Source organism: Sorex araneus, chromosome 5 (genome assembly GCF_027595985.1).
Source record: "Sorex araneus isolate mSorAra2 chromosome 5, mSorAra2.pri, whole genome shotgun sequence".
Lineage (NCBI taxonomy): Eukaryota > Metazoa > Chordata > Mammalia > Eulipotyphla > Soricidae > Sorex > Sorex araneus.
In genome coordinates, this window is record NC_073306.1 from 65,246,333 (window position 1) to 65,254,469 (window position 8,137).

The following is an 8,137-nucleotide window of genomic DNA, read 5'->3' on the forward strand; positions in this document are numbered from 1 at the left end:
AGTGGCTGTTGCAATCCCTAAACTCCGAGCTAAAGCTCTTGAATAATGTGGCATAATATACCAGCAGTGTAAAGGTGTGTGTATACCGGAAGCATTCCACACAATGCATTATTCTTGCACCTATCGTTTTGGTAAAACTTTCAAAACATACTGTGCTTATGAAATCATTTAAAAGCCTACATAATATTCCAAAAGTATTTTCCTACAAATTCCTATGTTACCACAAAAGTATAACACAATATGAATTTAGATTGATCTTTCCTCTTTAGTGGCAATTTTACCTCAAATTAAAAAGCCTAGTCCAATTTATCTTTTGTTGATGTTGAGCATAATGGGTTTTTCTCTAATACGAAAGGGCATACTCTACAATTTTTGATGAATAAAAAGACATTGGTATGGATGAAGGTATTAATGTCATGCTAATGGATATAAGGGTCATGCAGAGCTGTTGGTACTGTTCAATATGAAACAATGAAAAAATGTTTAGAACACCATACAAGGATTTAATAAAACCAAATTAAATTTGACACAAGCAAATGTAAAGCTAAGGACTTAGTTTTTAGTTACATAGGAACATGACTTAACAGTAGTATTTAAAAATATTAGGAGGTTTTAGAATATTCTAATATGAGACATAGCAATTGAAAAGGTCACCATGAGTGCTCCCCACCCAGATGAGAACCGGAGCAGCCACACACATAAAACAGCTCCTCTGCTCCTTAAAGACTATGATACTGGAGGGCTACTAATCACTAATCACTAATCAAAAGTGTTTGGCACCAAGCGGCTTCTTACAGAAATGCATCTAGACTGTGAACTGAGCTAGAACCCCAGGCCGCCCAGGGAGAGGAAAGGTTTTTCTCTCTCAACCTTGTCTTTCGGTGACTTTTGGCAGAAATCTCTCTGGACTTAATTCCTAAAATATCAGAAATCCAAAACCTGTCTCGGCCGTGCGAGCTCATATATTCTTCACTCTCAGCAATGGAAAACAAATTATCAAATGATGACTTTTCAGTAGATTTGATTGTTGGGGGAAAATTTGAAATAATAATAGTGAGTCCTCTGTTGAAATATTGAATGTACTCAAAGTATAGAGAAAGTAAAGTGAAGATCATTACCCACTCTGGTGGGAGATGGGTGGGAGGGGGGTATATCGAGGTTCTTGGTGGTGGAACATGTGCACTGGTGAAGGGATAGGGGTTTGATCATTATATGACTGAGACTTAAACCTGAAAGCTTTGTAACTTTTCACAGTGATTCAATAAATTAAAAAAAAAAAGAAAAAGAAAAGGTCACCATGACCTAAATGCATGAAAGAAGAATCTGAGAATATGTAGTGAACTAATCAAATGAGTTCTAAAAATATTTTTATAACTTGTTTTTATTTGATTTCTGGTTGGTTAAGTAATATGCTTTTATTATTGGAAATAATGAAAGACAGAAAGATATGCTACACATAGTCACATAGGTCTATATTCTATCAATAATTTTCTATAGATATTAACAAAATTTTATGCATATATTAATCCCATTTTAAATCTTGATTTTTCTACTTCATTAGATCTTGAAGGCTAAAGAGAAATAGTATTGCAGTTGAAGTGCTCACCTTGCATACAGCAGGTCTGAGTCCAATCACCAGCACTTCATGTGGTTCCCTGAGCACAGAGCAAGGAGTAATCTGTTAGCAACAATGGGTGTGAGACCCCCCCACCCAATCTCTCAAAAAACAACCATAGGGGCTGGAGCAATAGCACAGTGGATAGGGTGTTTGCCTTGCATGCGGCCAACTCGGGTTCGATTCCCAGCACTCTATATGGTCCCCTGAGCACCGCCAGGGTGATTCCTCAGTGCAGAGACAGGAGTAACCCCTGTGCATTGCCAGGTGTAACCCAAAAAGGAAAAAAAGCAACCATACTCCCAATTATTCTAAAATATTTCAGCAGCTATAGAGAACCACAATATATTTGAACTATTTTATCACTGTGCACCATTAGGAGTAATACCTAAATGCGGAGCCAGAAATAACCTATGAGTATTACCAGTTATGGCCATAAACAAACAAAAAGGGTATGTTGAATTATAGAAAACCTCACTAAATTCATGTTCAGAGTTTCTTCTCAAATTGTTGGATGCATGTAATTACACACACACAGATACACAGACACACACACAGACAAAGGCACACACACAAAGGCACATACACACACACACACACACACACACACACATACAATCGCCATCAACCACCACCAAGATTCCAGTTCCACTGGTACCTATCACTAACTTCATTCTCGAAATGCTTTACAAGGACCTGAAACTTCCTTCGCTTCCCAGTGCGGGAAATTTGGTAACATTTTATACATCCATATTTTTATATACTTGCTATTGTGCTATGTCTTTGAAATGTAATGACTCAAGAAAATTACATTTAGAATCATAGCATTCCTCATGTTAGTAATTTATGATAATGGATGTCACTGTAGATTTAGGAGTCATTTATATTGTCCACCTTTTCCTATTTCTTCTAGATTAAATAAATTCTTCATATCGAGTTTTGCTGCATTTTTCATTTTTCTAGTCTGTACCACTCACTTTCAGTATATTTATAATCCTTTTATCTGGTCTTTGTAGTTTCCAAATGATGCCTTGGATATTTTAAGTTCTGAGCAATCAATGCCCTTCTCAAATTGCCCTCTTAAGATTTTTCTAAAATAATATTCTCCATAATACAACTTTAAATTACCTACCTTTTCCTTTACTAGACTTAATCCAAGAAGGCTAATTGAACATTAAGCATTTTAATCACCTCACACTGTCAACCCTATCTTTTCATTATTGAGAATTGGATAGTCCACGAGCTTAATTGTGCTCCTGGCAATATAACTAGAATAAAACTTGATAATATGATTACTCTGTAACTGTGGGCTTAATATTATTAATATATAGACAAATATTATCTAGTATATCTTAAATTTAATAAAATTCATTATATTCATAAGAAATTTAGGGTATATAGATAGATAGGTTATAGAATATATTTTTATAGAGCTTATGATATAATTGGAAAAATAAATTAAAGTTCAAGTCAATTATAAGATGATCCAGAATAAAGACTTTAGGAGTGATGTGGATAAAAAGTGTCATAAGAAGCATACAAAACTATTCAGATGTAAAAGTTATTATTGCATTGTATGTGCAAGAAATGTTCAAAAATATATATTTATATATATGGTAATTCAGTTACTCAGGAGCACATATCACATACAGACATACAATTGCACAGGAAGCACATATTGAACTATACTAATTCGGACTTATAGAAGTGGTAAATACAGAAAAAAAGTAACTAAGACATATAGGTACTCTCATCTAACATAAGATAGGTTTTCCTGACAGTAAAAAAACAATATTTATTTGAAAATGTTAGGGAGCTGTTTTTTGAAAAATGAAACAAAAATGTTCATGGTATTGTATTGTGCTAATAATACTTTTTTTCTGTCTCCTCTGGAATTTGCTAGGGGATTCTAGAGTTCAGTCAAGGCTCTGGTACTATTTTTAAACGTATTCATTGAAAAAACAGCACCTTTCAAAGGCATTTCAAAGCAAGATGTGAATTCAAATAGAATAATATATGGAACTATGTAGGTGTAAATATGAATCCATTTTATCCCTTTTATCCAAGTAGATCAATTAGTTTTGTATTATTATTCTTGATATGCTTTCACTCTCAACATTGGGAGTTAGCATGAATGTGAATTACCCTGATTATGCTTTCTCTTATGATGGTTTCTTCTATACTTATCTACAGAGCTTGAATGAACATTTCCTAATGTAATGAAAGCTATATGCATCTAATTGGAACTTTAAGAAGGGATAAGAAAGCAAAAATCATAGAATGCACCTGTCTCAACTTTCACCTATTATCTACAACTTATAAAAAAAATCAAATAGTGGAGTCATACTGCACTATTTTATGTGTTTCAATAGCTTTATGACCTAAGTAATCTACTTTTACTCTCTTAAAGTGACCTATTCTAAAAAAATCTACTTTGCTCTGTACTAGGTAAGTTACACTGAATGAGGACTAAAGAAGCAGGAAGAGGAGATGTTTGTAAGATCACAAATTAATGCTCTTCCAAATTTTAGTTTCTGCTGAAATTTTGTATTCTTTCCTAATTATTTGTCTCTATTATATATTCAGCTGTAAGGGTGGCCCTTGTGAACTCATAAGTTATGGTTATTAAATCCAAAAACTAATCCACATATATTTGGTCAATTGATTTTCATAGATATACCAAAGCAATTCAATAGGGGAAAAAATAGTTGTTTTCAACATATGGTGCTGCAACAACTAATTATCTATGTGTGTGTGGGGGGGAAGAATCTTTACTCCTCTACTCTTCTATCACGCAGAAAAATTAACTTGAAGTGGATAATTAAACTAAGCATAAAAGATAAAACAATTACTTTGAAGTACAAAAAGTATGAAATCTCCAAAATTTGGGTTTAAAAAAATATTTCCTAGTAAATACAAAGCAAAAATAAAAATTAATGACACTTAAACAATTAAAATTTTCTCTGATGAGCTGAGTTCATGCTTTTCATGTGTGAGGCTCATGTTCAATCCCCAGTACCATATGATCCTGGAACACTGCCAGAAGTGATCCCCCCAATCACTAAGCACTACTGCTATGGCCCAATACCCCTCCACCCTAAATAATTTTGTATTTTGGGTCACATCTAGTGGTGCTCAGGGATCATTCCTGGTGGGGCTTAAAGGACCATCTAGGGTGCTGGGGATCAAATCTGGATTAGCTGGGTAAAAGGCAAGCACCCTATCTGCTGTACTATGTCTCTAGCTTCTAAACTTTTATTTCAAAAGATACTATTAAGTATATAAAAATACCTGCCACTGATAGCAAAACAGTACACGTGACTGACAAAAGTCTTCAATCTTAAATACATAAAGAACTCTTACAACTTAAAAACAAAAGACAAATATTCTGATTTAAAGTGGAAAATTTGAACATTATAAGGGAAGACATAGAAAAAAACAATAATAAACATGATAATTAACATCACAGTGAACTCATAAGTGCCAATTAAAACTTGAACCCTCTTTTAGATGAATGGCAATCAATTGATCAAAAGGGAGATATGAAGAAGATACATTGAACAAGAAATAATATAATGAAAGTCATGATAAAATAAGAAAGTATGGAGCATTCAAAATCTAAAATAAGTTTACTGTCACTGGTTGAAGGAAAACCGCAGGAGTGAAAAGTGGAAATTGGTGGCTAGAGATAAACAAGCAATTTAATATGAGGTTCAGGTCATGTAAGTCTTAGTGGTTATCACAAGTAATTTTAACTTCATTATAGCAACAGTGAATGCATGAAAAGCATAGGAAGATTTAGGCTAAGGAGCCAGTTCTGACTTGCCATTTTCAAAGATTATAGCAAAGATAGAAAAAGCAAGGATAAATTACCAGATTTTAGCTTGCACAATTGAGCAGACATTAATACTATGAACTGTGATAGGAAATAGAGTAGAAGAAACCACGATTAGGCCTTCCATCCTCTCAATAGCTTGAGAGAATGATCCCAGCTATGAATGGAGTTGTTTTTGCAAGGAAAATTATTTTCAGTAGGGGGAAGAAAGACTTTAAGAAAGAACTCATTCTGTTTACAAATGTGCAAATGACAAGAGGTAAAAAACATTACATAAGTAGAATGGAGATCATGTGATAAGAAGCATAACTGTATGAGTAGGTGTATTCATACAGCAAGAGTATTAATCAGCGTTCATCATTAAAGGTTAAGGTTAAGGAAGTGAGATCTGTTCCTAAGCCTGTGCTGTTTGTGCTTTGGCTTTTCAAACAGGAATAAATACATTTCAAATTGAGAATTTCAGATACACTGACAATAGATAGAGATTCTGAATGATGAAAGAGGAGCAGCAGTAAGAAATGCTTTCAAGTTGTTAAAACTGATGTATTGTCAGAATACTGCACCTATAAATTTATGAGATATAAGCAAGGAAAAAATCCTTATATCATACTTTGAAATTAGGATGAAATATGCATCATAAATATTAAGTGCATTGAGGGAAATTGCAGGGTGCTCAAAATGAATGAGCAATTATCAGGCTATTAATTTATTATGTATTTATTTAATAAAAATTTACCAAGGGACGGTTCAGAGTTTAAGTAAAAATAGTTTGGACTTATTTTTAAAGTGAGTGAAAGGAATCATAATATTTCAAATTAACACTCAAACCTGGTGCTAGGTTATCTATATCACAACTGGAATGCAGCCAGATTGGGAGAAAAAAATAAAGAGGTTTCAGAACTCTACCATCTGTGACTAAAATGAAGTTGAGGGGCTGGAGTGATAGCACAGCAGGTTGGGCATTTGCCTTGCATGCGGCCGACCTGGGTTCGATTCCCAGCATCCTATATGGTCCCCTGAGCACCAGCAAGAGTAATTCCTGAGTGCATGAGCCAGAAGTAATCCGTGTGCATCACCAGGTGTGACCCAAAAAGAAAAAAAAACAAACAAAAAAACAAAACAAAAACAAAAATAAAATGAAGTTGAGTTGAAAATATTCCTGACTTGGAAACACAAAATACCAATTAAGAACTGTTCACAGAAAGAAGAAAGTAAACTTTAGAATAGACTCTAGGTGATGATTCAATGAACTTCCTTATAGTGATCTTTCTCAAAGAAAAAACTAGGTAGATGACAAAGAAATGGAATTTAATACAATAAAAGATACCCCAAAGATGAAGTTAATCTTAGTACAAATATCTGATGGTCTCGTTCATCTATGGAATATAGTGAGAATAAATAAGGAAATGTACAGTATCAAATAGTAACAAACCCTTGGCTTACAAAATTGATTACCAAGCAGTGTGGGGATGGTGGTAGGTTCAGAGGGAATAAATCTTGGACCAGAGGTGACATAGGACTAGTGGTGGAGAATCATGGGCACTATAGTGGTGGTGGGTGCAGTAATTTTTTTTCTTTTTGGGTCACACCCGGAAATGCACAGGGGTTACTCCTACTCTGCACTCAGGAATTTCTCCTGGTGGTTCTGGGGGACCATATGGGATGCTGGAGGTTGAATCAGTCTGCTGGTGGACTACCTGTGGTATGAGGTATATCTCATTGTTTTGATTTGCATTTCCTGATGATAAGTGATATGGAGCATTTTTTTTGTGTGTATTTTTTGATCAGCCCACCAGCCAACCTCCACTACCCCACCACTGCCACACTCCAGGCTGCTTTCCACATGCTCCAGCTGAGCCTCACGCATAAGTGAACATATTTCTGAACCACGATGACACATCACCATAAAGAGAAATATATATATGCCTCTCAGAGAGCCCAGTAAGCTTTAATAACAGGTCTCATTCCCCTGACCCTGAAAGAGCCTTCAATCATTGGGAAAGACAAGTAAGGTGAGGCTGCTAAAATCTCAGAGCTGGGACGAAGGGAGACATTACTTGTGCCTCCTCGAGTAAATCGATGAACAATGAGATAACAGTGATACAGTGAAACAGTAAATAAATATAATCTAGGAGAAGAAATATGGTAAGGATTAAAATTTATATAGAACTTAAATTAGATCATGACAATTCTTGATCGAGAAAGTATTTAGTGATGTTTATTGAAATAAAGTGAGTAGCAAGCTATTCTACTCAGTATGGTTAGACTATCTGCTGTCTTCTCTGGAAGATTTTGAAGAATTACTGGCTAGAACACTATGCAGAATAGTTTGTAAACCCTAAAGCAATGGTTTTGTTGGACTATTGTCTATTATGGCCCAGTTGAGCTCAGAACCAGTTTTCCTTTCACTAATCTTAGAATTTATATGCAGACTCAAGATGAGGTTGCTTTTTCTTTTTCTTTTCCTATCTCTATTTCTTTCATTTTTTAAGTGACAACTAAGTTAAAGCAAATATACAAATAACTTTAATGTGATACTAATAAAAAGCAAGTTAAGAACAATTTAAAAATATAGAATCTGTTATGGCAAGTAATTGAAAAAAAGGAAAGAAAAAGATGGACAGACATTTTCAGTAACACATTTTCAGTTGTTGGCCCCTCACTAGGCCTTTAGTGTATGCATTTAT